This window comes from Oryx dammah, unplaced genomic scaffold (assembly GCF_014754425.2).
Source record: "Oryx dammah isolate SB20612 unplaced genomic scaffold, SCBI_Odam_1.1 HiC_scaffold_1, whole genome shotgun sequence".
NCBI lineage: Eukaryota > Metazoa > Chordata > Mammalia > Artiodactyla > Bovidae > Oryx > Oryx dammah.
This window is the reverse complement of record NW_024070185.1, coordinates 92,982,667-92,995,234: the sequence shown is the minus strand read 5'-3', so window position 1 is coordinate 92,995,234 and position 12,568 is coordinate 92,982,667. Positions and strand designations below refer to the sequence as shown.

The 12,568-nt window shown below is 41.3% G+C and overlaps 1 protein-coding gene across 1 annotated transcript in view; it reads left to right on the top strand.

The window, feature by feature from the left end:
- Positions 1–234: 234 nt before the first annotated feature.
- The window catches only part of ABCA1 (ATP binding cassette subfamily A member 1), a 132,673-nt gene continuing 120,339 nt past the window's right edge, over positions 235–12,568 (top strand). Inside the window, exon 1 of the mRNA XM_040240976.1 lies at positions 235–523. The gene's annotated coding sequence lies outside the window, so the exon portion shown is untranslated. The remainder of the gene's footprint in view (positions 524–12,568) is intronic.

Here is a 12,568-nt window from a genome sequence, read left to right as displayed (position 1 = left end):
TGGAGGGCACAGTCCCAAGACCGGCCTTTGCCCCTGTTCCTGCGCTGGCGGGCCGGGCTGGGCCGAGGGGCGCGGACCTATGGCGGGGGTAGGCCGGCTGCACTCCGCACCCAGCCCCGCGCGCCGCTGGACGTCGCCCGTTTAAGGGGCGGGACGCGGCTCCACGTGCTTTCTGCTGAGTGACTGAACTACATAAACAGAGGCCGGGAAGGGGGCGGGGAAGGAGGGAGAGAACAGGCTTTGACCGATAGTAACCCCAGCGCTCTGCGCCGCCGAATCTATAAAAGGAACTAGTCGCGGCAAAACCCCGCTAATTCCGAGGCAGAGTGAGTGCTGCCGGGGCCGGCAGAGACGCGCCGACACCACTCTACCCGGGCGCAGGTGGGCAGAACACGGGGCGCCGTGCAACCAGCGCCGCCACAGCCAATTTCTCGGGGCGCTTTGCTCCCTTTACCCCCCTTCTTTTCCGAAGGGTTTTTCAAGGGGTTGGGGAAAGAGCCACAAACACAAAAGTGGAAAACAGGTAAGAGTCTCTTCAGCGACTTGGACGTTATTGTTTCGTTTCGGGCCGAGGGGACTTTGGGAAGCTCTGGGTGTCGGGGACTTTAGTCCGAACCCCCACATCCCCACCTCCTGCAGCACAAACAGGGGCTCGTAAATGTGGAGAGGACGTCCTAGGAGGAGCTCTGGCGACCCAAAGACGCGACAACGCTGCGCTCAGGGTTCGCCCGCGGTGGAGCTCGGGGAGCATTTCTGGACGCGCGGAGACCCGAGCGCAGCAGCTGGGGCGCAGTGGAATCGGGGGCTCCTGGTGGTGCTGGAGGCGCTGCTGCCGGAGTAGGGGGAATGGGAGGTCTGGCACTGAGCTATTCCCTTTGTTTGGAAGCGCCTGAGCCGGTTGGAACCCTCTCTGGCTGCGGGTCGGCCGGCGCCCACCGGGAAAAATGCCAGCCGTCAGAATCCCCTCTGTTCTTAAGGCGCTACTCCGGGTTGGGCTCTGATCTGGGGATCGGTCGCCCGCGCCCCCGGACTGGAGCAGCGCTTTCTGGCTCACCAAGAATGCGAGTGGGAGGTGTCCCAAACAGAGTCCTTAGCGCTAGTGCTCTTTTGAGGCCTCGGGGCTTTGTTTGATCAGGGGGTTCCTGTTCCATAGTCTCCATACGCTTCCAGGAGCTGCTGCCTCCGACGCTGTGGGAGGCTGGGGATGGGGGTGGGGGAGACGGGCGGGGCGGAGGGACGAGAGTTTTGTTTCTTTAACAAACGTTAGAAGGGTGCCTGCGGAAACCTGGAGCTGAGGTGACCATTCCCCTCCCCCCTTCTCCCCATCTTCCTGCCCTTTGCTGCGTGTCTCTTGAAGCAGCTTCAGGCAGGGCACGGATGGGGAAGCTAGGGCGAGACGGTGCAGCAGAATGACCGAGAGTAACCCCGGCAGGAGGTGCAGAGCTCCCAGCTCCGCGGGCGGGCTGTGCTTCGTGGTGGGGGGAGGGAGGGCTGGGCGCCGGCTGCCGGTGGCCACGGTGGGGACTGATCCACAGCGCCTCCTGGCCGGGTGGCCTGGGAATCGGCTCCTTGGCCCGAGTAAGGCCAGGCTGTAAGAGGCTTTGTCGCCTGCTGTGGTTCCGACCGAGATACAAGGAAGACGGGTGATTGTAGACTGGGAGGAAACCTGGGGGATCAGGCGAAAGTGCTTCTGCTTGTGTTTTAGATTGCTTCCCAACTCCCAGAGAGTTGCTAAATGGAAGGTTCTTGGGGCGTGCGTGGGCCAGTATTGTGTGTAGGTGCCTGTTTTTCAGCACTCATCAAAAAGAAAGGAATAAACAAGATAAAAGAAAACAGAGGGAGAGAAGGAAAAAGGGAGAGAAAGAAATGTAGCACTGGAAATAATTGGCCCTTGTTTTTTGCAAAAGCGATACCATCAGCTTTTAAAACCAGAACTTTTCAGTGAAACAAGGAAGTGAGTGCGTGGTATATACATTCATATAATAGACGATAAATTTGATATTAAAAAAAATTCCTTGGTGATAAAAATCAGCAAGTCAATTCCTAAGGATCGACTCCCACCTCTCATCAAAGAACACCTCATAAAAGTTTGCAAGTTCAAAAGCAGAGTTTTAATGGTCCTTTGAACAATAGTGTGGGACCCAAACCTAAGTTTTGATCTTTTCAGACAAAATTTAAGACTCACCTAAAGAAGTACTTAGTTTTTTATCTCCCCTTTTATTTCAGCCCATTTTCCTCATACTTACTACGAAATTAATGGAGGCTTTCTGTTGTTCATGTCATTCTCTTTGAGACACTTATCCTAAGTCAAAGAAAGTGTGAGAGCAAAGGGAGAAGGTTCTGGAGTAGAACCTCTTCTGATGGTAAATAATTTTCAAGTACAGAGTCTTCCTTGTCAGCCTATTCCCCAAGTACACCTTGTTTTTTTTTTTTAACTTTTAATTTTACATTAAAGTATAACTGATTAACAATATTTGATAGTTTCAGGTGACAACAAAGGAACTTAGTCACACATACATGTATCCATTTCCAAATGTTCCTTTTATAGGAGCTTTAATGCTTTATGCATTAAGTTAATTCATGATAGAGTTTTGGGAAAACATTAGATACGCAGAGCAAGAAGCGGTAGAATCAGAGTGACAACCTTGGATGACCACAGTTCAAGGGGTAAGAATTGCTACTGCAGTCAGAGTAATTCTTGAGCCCCCTTGCAGGGACCAGCCTGTTGTTCCAGAATGATGTATCTGATTGTGAAATGGACACTTGTGATACGTGTCTCCCCTTCAGATGAGCATTTAAAATCTCAGCTCTCAATTTACATCTACGTAGAGGCCTATAATGAACCCTGGACACCTTTTGACTTAGGGCATATTTACAGTTCATGTGAGACTAGCTTAGATTGGAAAAGGGTGATTAGGGTTTGATTGTTTCCAACCCCTGCTCTTAATGCTTACATTATTAAAAATGAATGAAACCAAATGAAACTCAGTGACACAGTTTTTTATCTTCTGTAGTATTTATCTTGTATGGAGAGAAGTTGTAATATTTTTCGTTTAAATTTTTTTTAGGGGATCTTCCTTCCCATAAGCTAAGTTGCTTATGCTATATTCTGCATGATTGTAAATTGTTAATATCTTTGCTATTTTTATTTTCAGCTCCTAAAAAATTAAATGGACATTGCCTTAGATTCCTTAATAACCTCTTCCTTAATTCCTGAACTTCTGACAGTCTAGAAAATTCCGATAGACATGTCATTTTAGCATTTCTAAAATACTTTAAATTCCAAATACATTTTTATTTACTATCTAGATGGTAAAGAAATAATGGAAATTTAATGCTCTTTATGGTTAATTACCTCCATATGAAATTTTAAAGATCTTGCTGAAAATTTGTTTTAATTTGACTGTTCTGGAGGAGGGCTTACACTAGAACTGAAACCTTCTTCATATCTGCATGTGGAAATTATCATAAGTGTGGTAGTTACTGCAATATTTATTTAATAGACACTGTTAAATAGCACCAGGTGCCAAATATTATTACAAGTGCTTTTCAAATGCTATTTTAATTTTAACCACAAATCCATCTGTTATCCCTATTTTGCAGACTAAAAAACAGAGTTTCTGGCCACACACCTTGCAACTGGTAGAGCTAAGTTTTGAACCTATCCAGTGAGCCCCAGAGTTCTTTGACTCCCACACTAAGCAGTGAGGTAGTACAGTGTCATTTGCTGTGGGCAGAGGACTTTGCGAGGATGCTTGCTGAGTTCTGGTACATATATCTGCTCTAGTCCTTAATGGAATCTACAGCCTATATCTTATTTCCCTTGTTGCTGTGAGTGGGCCAGCCAAATTCTCTTCAGCGTGTTGGGACATTGATTGCATAGGGATTGCAACACCATGGAAAGGACAGACAGTAAAATTTGCTCAACTCTAGCTCTTCGTTTAAAATAAAAAATTTACTGGTGTTTCAGTCAAATATTTCTAAGTCTATAATGATCTCCAAATCTTTCCCTGTGTAATACATAAAAAATGGAGAGTTTGATTATGAAAGGATAAGGAACAAAAGAAAAGGGGAAGGGAACTATTAGCTTAGCTGTCAATCTTTGGTGAATTTTTAAAATTGCTTATTGTACAATATGATTTCTGTTTGTTTTATCCCTCAATATGTCAGAGACCTTCTGAAATAACCTGTTTTTCTGTTACTGACGTTACTGTCTAGAAATCAAATTTAGCTTTTTTCTTATGGCATCTTTCTCTGAGCAAATACATTTTCAAAGTCAGCTTAAATAAAGGTGAGACAGAATGGGAAACTTTTTCTTATTAAATTGGTGTAGCACCTTAGACATAAACTCTTAGAAAAGGTTTTTCTTGGTAAAAAGTTATGCTTATTATTGATTTACCTTATGCTGGGTGTTTCAAGCATTTTACATGTAATAATTTAGTTGACTCTGTTGAGAACTGCATGAGGTGGATTCTGTTATTTTCATTTTACAGACAGGGAAACTGAGGTGTAGACAGGGTAAGTAGCCTAACCATGGAGTTTGTAAGTAAGTATTGAAGCTGAGGTTGCATCTCAGGCAGTGTGGTTTCCATGAATTTACCAATAACAGGGTAAGGGCTTTGTTAAAATATTGAATTTTGACAATGAAATACTTGCTAAAGGCAAAGAATGAGTCTCACTTTTCATTTGGGTATTTACGACTGAAAATAGTTCCCTGGATAGGTAACCAGCACAGATGTTGTTAGAGAGGCACATTTTAGAAATATCTGAAGCCAGAGTAAGAAAATCTTGTATGTAAAATTATTTTCAGGTAGAGCCTTTGGTTATTCTGCATTCTGTTGAGACAGTAAGCTGTTTTAAAGCAAAGAGGATTTACTCCGAGGAGCATTAGACTTGGTTCCTAAAACAAAAGAAAACTTGAAATCCTGTCTTTTTCCATTTTGAAAATTTACTCTAAGACCTGATTTAAATGCCATCCTTTTCATAAGCTCTCTTGGATTCACACCTTCCTGCCAACACTGAGTTAAAATTAATTCTCCCTTTCTTTTTTGCTCCCATAGGATTGGATCATAGCACTATTCATGTCATGGGTTTAATTGCATGTGTTTTTTTTTTTGGTTATAATTAACGTTTATTTGTCTGGTTCTTGAGTGTATGCTTCTCTAGGAGGAGGTCTAGGATTCTTCTAGGATTAAGGTCCTAGAATCCTAGAGAATCCTAATTCTCTAGGATTAAGGTCCCAGTCTTTAATTTACTCTCCTTGATATGGAAGGGGATTCAACAAATGCTATCTTAAATAAGTCAAAGAGAATGGGAAACTAATGTTGGTTTTCTGTATTCTGAAAGATGAATTAAAATGATGTGATAATCACAGAAAAGCATTAGAAGTAGAATTATATGAGAAATAACTAATTAAGGTTAGGTTTATGATAGGTTGAGAAATATTAGTATGTACTTAGACCAGCTTACTTTTTGTAGAACAAACAATTCTGATTCCATTCAGTTTCATTTCTCTTTTTTGAGGCAGCTGTGCTTTGAGAAAGTGATCTAGTCTGTTAAATTTCACATTAAACTACATTTATTTGCACATTAATTTATTTTTTAAAAAATAAGAATGAGATAAGTCACTAAGTAATTTAGAATTTAATTACTTAAAAATCAAAATAACTTTTTATGTATAGAATCTTTTCTTTTATTCATTTTTTATGTGTGTGTTTCTGTATGTGTATATGTGTATTTATTTAGAATTGCAACATTTTCTATGCTAAATCCAACTTCTAAGAAGCATTTGGAATTAAAAACATTTTATTTGGCTACTTTTGAAGTCAAAAGGTTTTATGATAACTGGTGTTTAGCACCAGACACTTTTTGGGAAGAATTTTGTATATATAAAACCAATCAGTGGTTATTGTTTATTGGGACAGTATTCTGGACTACATGGATAATATGCTGAAAGCTATGGATTCTCTTTTCAGAAAAAGTATACACAGGCATGTACACTCCAAATTTTACATATAATTACATACAATTTGATGTAATTATATTCTACATGTAATTCCAGAAACCCACTAAGCAGTCATGTGACCCTGGGCTAGTCATTTTACTTTTCTAAGATTTAGTTTCTTGATGAAAGAGGCTGAGTACATGACTTTTAAAGAGCCACTCAAGCTTTTATATTTTCTAGATGTGTATTTAGGAAAAAGAGTGATTCTTTGATAGGAGCTGCCCAGAGAAATGTCCTCAGGGACAGTCTCAGTATTAGTGTAACAGACTGTGTGGGTTTTGAGAGGTAGAGTGGAAATACCCATGGAATACATAGGAGTGTTTTGATGAGCGTGATGACGGAAGAAAAGAAGACGGTGGGAGGAGAGGAAGAAGAAGTGAGATGGGTTTGGAATTACCTTCTTAGCCACATTAGGTGGATGAAGACTTGATTCATAGAATCCAAAGAAGAATTTTATCTTAAATGCAAAGGAAAAAGTGGTTGGTGATCTCAGTAAGTTTCAATGGAGCAAACACGATGGAGTGAGACATGATGAGACATTTGTCTCATTTCCGACTCACCATCTGGAGATTCTCTCTGAAAGAAAATATTCATTTGGACTCTCCATTCTGGGCATCTCCATTTTGAGTATAGATTTTGTTTTTTATAGTGCAATTCCATTAAGCCAATATATAATAGAAAGCTAACTGACTTTTGAGATATGTTCATCCTCCAAGAAAGGATGAGAAATAGACTAACCTTATAAGGATATTTCTAAATATCTCAGAAGACTCTCACTGGGTGCAGATGGGCAAGACACAAAGTTTTCTAAAGCATTGCTTTGAGTTAGTTGTTTCAAAGATCATAACAAATTAGGACTAGAAGGAACCAGAAGGGAAAAAAAGGAGCAAGAAGTTTCATGATTGAAACAGGCATGGGAAGAGGGAAGGAACTGCTAGAAGTTGTTTGGGTTTCATATCCCTCTTTACTCTTGCTTTGCAAAGTTTCTGTAGGATGCCAGGTTGGGAATAGTTTTTGTCAAGAGTCAAACCAAGCTTGTTTTCTGGAAGAAGGAAGTCCTCAAGGGTATGGCAGCTTGAATTTGATTGGATCTGGTATTTCGATGGTCCAAGTTTGACATAAGGGTAACACTAATGGAGACAGCAGCTTTCCTTGGAAAGGCAGAGAGGACGTAAAGGCCCAGAATGATGGCTTTTAGACTGATCTGTAGACTCTTCTCCGCTCCCCAATGCAAGGCTTTGGGATGGAAGTGGCAATTTACTTTAGCTGGAGTGAGATGTGATTTCTGGTATTGGAAGGAGGGAAGAGGAAGATATCATATTTTCAAAATGTGTGTGTGTGTGTGTATCTATTTGTCTATGGCTAATATACAAAAAATGCCATTAAACTGAAATTCATTCCTTTAGCGAATATTTTTCGAACACCATGTAGAGTACTAGGTGCTGAACAAATGTCAAAAGACGTTAAGGATCTGACACCACAATGATCTTGGCATTCAAGGCTCTTCCAAATAAGGCTCTGACCGTTTTGATAGCTTTGTCCTGGACCGTACGAGACACCCACTGTGCCATCTTTTCTCACTGGTGATGAGCACATAGTCTGGCTCAGTAACTGTAACTGATTCCCTCTATGGGTTTTCTTCTTTTCTCAGATTTCTGCTTTAAGAACCCCTTCATGCTTTTTCTGAGCTCATTGTTCTGGAATCTTACATCCATCCTTCATGGTTGATGGATTTTGTTTACACTGTACCTTCTCCTCTGATTCGTCACTGACAAAAATTTTGCCCCTTGACTGCAGGTAGATGAGCACAGTGTGGGCTGGGTCTTCCCCTCCGTTACCTCATTTACTCCTCACTAGAACCTGGAGGTAGGCAGCATGTAAACCCCTCAGGTTCTTTCAATGGACTCACACTTTTATAGTTATCAATACATATATTTTTTAAAAGTTAACTTTATATTGGTCCTCAAAATTGAAAACTGATGTCAGTTGTCTGAAATAAAAGGTAATTTTTAAAATAATTAAAAGGTAATTTTTAAAATAATTAGAATGAAAATGAATTGTTTTTTAAAGTCTGTTTATAAAATAAGATAAGCTTGCTTTCTAAAGGCACTGACTCTGAAACTTGTTCTTACTTTGTTAAAAAAGGGAAATTAAGCACATGTTATAGAAGCATTGAAAAGAAGATCAAACGGAAACTTTCTCCTTAATGTGATACAGTTTTTACAAATCTAAAGTGCTGAAAAGAGCATTTTCTCATTGTATGATTGAGTGTTTAATACTGTGCCTGTCCATCCCCTAAAATCTTCTAAGTGGAATTTAAATGTTGCTTAAATTCATCTCATAAACTTTCTTGCAATTGGGAAAATATTGAGGCTGCCGCATTTTTCTGATGGTACATCTGATACAGAGACTAGTTAAATAATTTGTTCCTGGTTCACGTACTTCAGTAATGGCAGAGCTGGGGGTTCAAACTTGAGTCTGAAACTCAAGCTGCAGGCAGTTTTCTTAGACTCAGAAGATCTTTTTAAAAATTTAAAGTCTTTATTGAATTTGTTACAATTTGGTTTTGGTTTTCTGGTGGCCAGGCATGTGGGATCTTAGCTTCCCAACCAGGGATTGAACCTGCACCCTCTGCATTGGAAGGTGAAGTCTTAACCATTGGACTACTAAGGAAGTCCCCAGAAGATCTTCTACTCCAGTCTCCTTATATTCTGTGGCTCAGAGTGGTATAATGGCTCGCCTGAATTCATTCCCTAGCAGTCAGTAACAGGAATTTAAAATCTTAACTTTTTGCTTCTTTAATCCAAGCTTCTTGCTATTGTATCAGAATTTAGGGTGGTATTTACAGTGTCTCTTTAGGAGAAAAAAAATTCAGTCTATAGGTCTGTCCTTTCAGCTTACAGTGGACACTGAATCTTTAATATTGAACTGGCCTCATTTATTCTGTTGATCCAATTTGAATCTTAATGGGTTTTTCACCTGGATTTTCTTTTTCTCTCAAATAAACACTGCTCTTGGGTGTAAGTTCAAATCAAGGAAAGGCCCACAAAAGTCCCAAAGGTTGAGTCTTTCCCTGGGACGATTTTCTTCATGCAAAAGTAGAAAAACCTTGTGCTAATTTTGGCTGTTTAGGATTAATTGTGATTACAGGCAGTTTTTTAGCTTTTTAGTTTTCTGTTAACTTTAATGATCGTGTTAATTATAGGAAGTACCTCGAGTTCAAGATAAGGAAAGCCTTTGGTCAAGTAGTTTCTTCAGTTGTCAGTCCTGTTACAGGACTTGCAAATTTAGTGGAATTAGTGCCATTTTCCCATTTCCAACTCCAGTCCCATTTCACATGATCTCAGCATGGCTTTCTCCTTGGCTGTCTGACACTAGGTTCCAATGGCCTCCATTAAGGGGAGTGGATGTCCCCTAGAGGCTGCAAAGACCAGCAAGGCACACTGTCCTCAGGTGGAACTCCACTGGGCACTCCATGCTCAAGTGATGTAGACACTTAGCATACAGTAGCTCGGGAGATGAGAGTGTGTGCATTTTAAAATGCCGCTGTCAACGGCAGTTGATAAAGGGCTGGCAGGAGTTCTACCCAATGGTTTAGTTGCATCTTTCCTTGAGCATTTTGTTATCTGGCACATAAAATGTTTGATTTGTGAAGACCTTAATGACAGTAGCACTTTCAAGAAGTACTAAGAATCATGATAACATTGAAATAATTCAGATCAATTTCCACTGGGAACATCCTTCCAGACCTCAAATAATGGAGCTCATGTTGCCAGTATTTTTTCTTTTTAAAAGCTAACATCCTTCATTTTTTGTTTTTCAGGTCAACTTGTGATCTTATTCCTCTGTAATTTAGCAAGGCAGTCAACAAAGTGGCTTGTTAGTTCAAGAGGAGTTCAGTTTTGAAGTTGGGAGGGCAGGTTTGACCCTGTGCCTCTGTACCTGTCCTGGAGCTCCAACATCCTCACCTAGCTGGTCAAATGGTTCTCACTGGGTTGCATCTCGGACACATGAGGCCTCTTGGACAAATGACCTGTGCTAGCACTGTCTCAAGAGCTGGTTGGTGAAAGGGGAGGTTCTGGACAAGGTTGCTGGGTTTGGTCACATGTGAGCTAGAACTGGAAAAGAGCCACAGGTGAGATTACTTGTTTTGGCAAAAGTAAAAGGAATAAAGTGTTGAGGTTGAAAAATTGTATACAGGTTTTGATAAGCTTCATTGAGTGAGTTCTTGACTTGAGCCTATGAGTTTAGAGTTTGAGGCTCCTGAGCAATGTTGACAGTTTTGTATTCATGGTTGAGCCCCTAGGGGAGGTGTTCTTGTTAGTTGGCATGTTTACAGGGGTCTGGAGCCTCAGTCTGGCAAGATTACAGATTCTCCTTTGCTCACAAGAAGTCCATGAAAATGAATGTCCTTACCAACAATCTGAGCGACTTTGGGGAAGACCAAATTAGATGCACTCCTGTTTAATCTGAATTTCTTTGAACGCAGCTGGAAAATTTGTCATGGTTTTGGGCTACCTGAGCTTGTCCATTATGACATTTCTGATTTGCTACTGTTGTGAACCTGCTTTAACTAATTTTTCTCATCCCTGAGGTCTGACTTCAGAAGGCTTCACTCCACAAATGTGTACAAGCACCAAGTGGTTCTGGGCTCAATGTGGCGTAGGACAGTAAGATGTTGCGATTGGTCGCTTGTGGCCTGACTTACTGTGTAGCAGGGACCGTCGGAGCACTTAGCACACTGGAGGAGATGGTGGGAGAGCTGAAGAGATGGAGGAATAGATATAAGGCCCAGATCACCAATAGGTAATTGACCTGGCAATGAGGAAGTAGTCTGGAGAACAAAACTGAGTGAGGTGCTGAAGACATGGAGGAAGGCAGCCTATGTGGAACAGAAGAGCTGACTGTTCCCAGAGCAGAAGAATAGTATATGTGTGTGGTAGGGGTCCCCAGATTGGGGGGTTATGGTAAGACACTGGTAGAAATGGTACCAGGATACCAGCAAAACCCTTTCACATCTCCCACTGATCTGGGCATGCAGAGAGTTCCAGTGTGTTCTGGAAAGGCCATTGGGGAAATAGTCCCTTCTGTGGACAGAGAAGGAAGAAGACAGATTGCTTTAATATTAATAAACTGCCCACTTTGTGCCCCACCTGAGTGCTTTGGGGAAGCCCAGTAGCTCAGTGGTAAATAATTCATCTGCCAGTACAGGAGACACGGGTTCAGGAAGATCCCTGGAGGAGGAAATGACAGCCTGCTCCAGTACTCTTGCCTGGAAAATCTCATGGACAGAGGAGTCTGGTGGGCTAGAGTTCATGGGGTCCCAAACAGTCGGAGATGCCTTAACATACACTCTGAGTACTTTACACTGTGAAGTCAGCTGCACTAATCATAGCTTCCATTTACTGTATACTTTTTTTGTCCCAAATAATGTTTTATATACATTATTTGTTCTATTTTATGGAGAGAATACAGGGACTCAATGCCTAGGGTCCCTGAGCTGCTGAGTAGCAGAGTCAGGATTCAAACCCCACTTTCTCTGACTCCAAAACCTCCCTTCTGTCTACCAGGCCATTTAATTCACGAAAATAATTAAGGACATCTGGGGAAGCTTGCTGCACAGCGGCATCAGTCCATAGGAAGGGGAAGGCAGTGAAGGGATTTGGGTTTGTCTGTCCCCAAGTCCTTTAAGCACTTTCATAAAAATAAACTTTTTAGTCTGGGAGAAGGTTGAACATCTGAAGATGTTGACCCTTCCAAGATGTAAAGCAAACAAAATGGTTTCTGCTGATATCGTCACTAAGCCTTTTATCCTAAAATGCTCTTGGAAAGCCCTCCTCCAACAACAGGGAACATTATCCAGTCAAAGTTTTCTGCAAATAAAGGATCGCTCATGGAGGCAGACTTGCTTGTGTTTCTGTATCACTCAGGGTGTTTGTCACTTTTATAGTTCCTTCCCTGCAGGATCCTCTAACTTTGGCATTATGATTGTGGTTGAGAAAAAAGTTATTTTCTATGCCATGTAATGTTGACAGGTATTTCATTTCTAGGGGAAAGGTTCCTTTTTCCTATATGCTATACACCTGCAACCAGGGAAAAAGCAAATAGTTGTATTGTTTGCTGAAGTCTTCCTTTCAGGGTTGCTCTGTGTTTGTTTAGTGGAAATCAGCAGCGTAAGAAGGGCTGTCTCTAACATTTTGTCAGAATTTCTCCATAATTCTACAATGATGAAACAAGAACTTGAGGACAGGATGGATTTGCTTTCAGAAACTCTGGTTGTCAGTTTTAGAAGTCCTGAGACTGTTTTAGCTGCTAGCAACTGGACTGTTGAGAGTGATAAATAGGATCTTTGGTTGTCCAAATATCAGCAACATGATAGAAATAGATTTAAACTTTTTGAATCCCCTTTAAAGTAGAATTGTTGACAGCATGAGGAATTGTGGTTCTCAAAGGCTAGTTCTGGATTTGTACAATATTCATGTATTTCTTCTAACTTTTCAGTTTTTGTGTATTCCTGTCACAGCCCTCATTTTGAAAATTAGCAAATACTTTCATCCAGGAAAT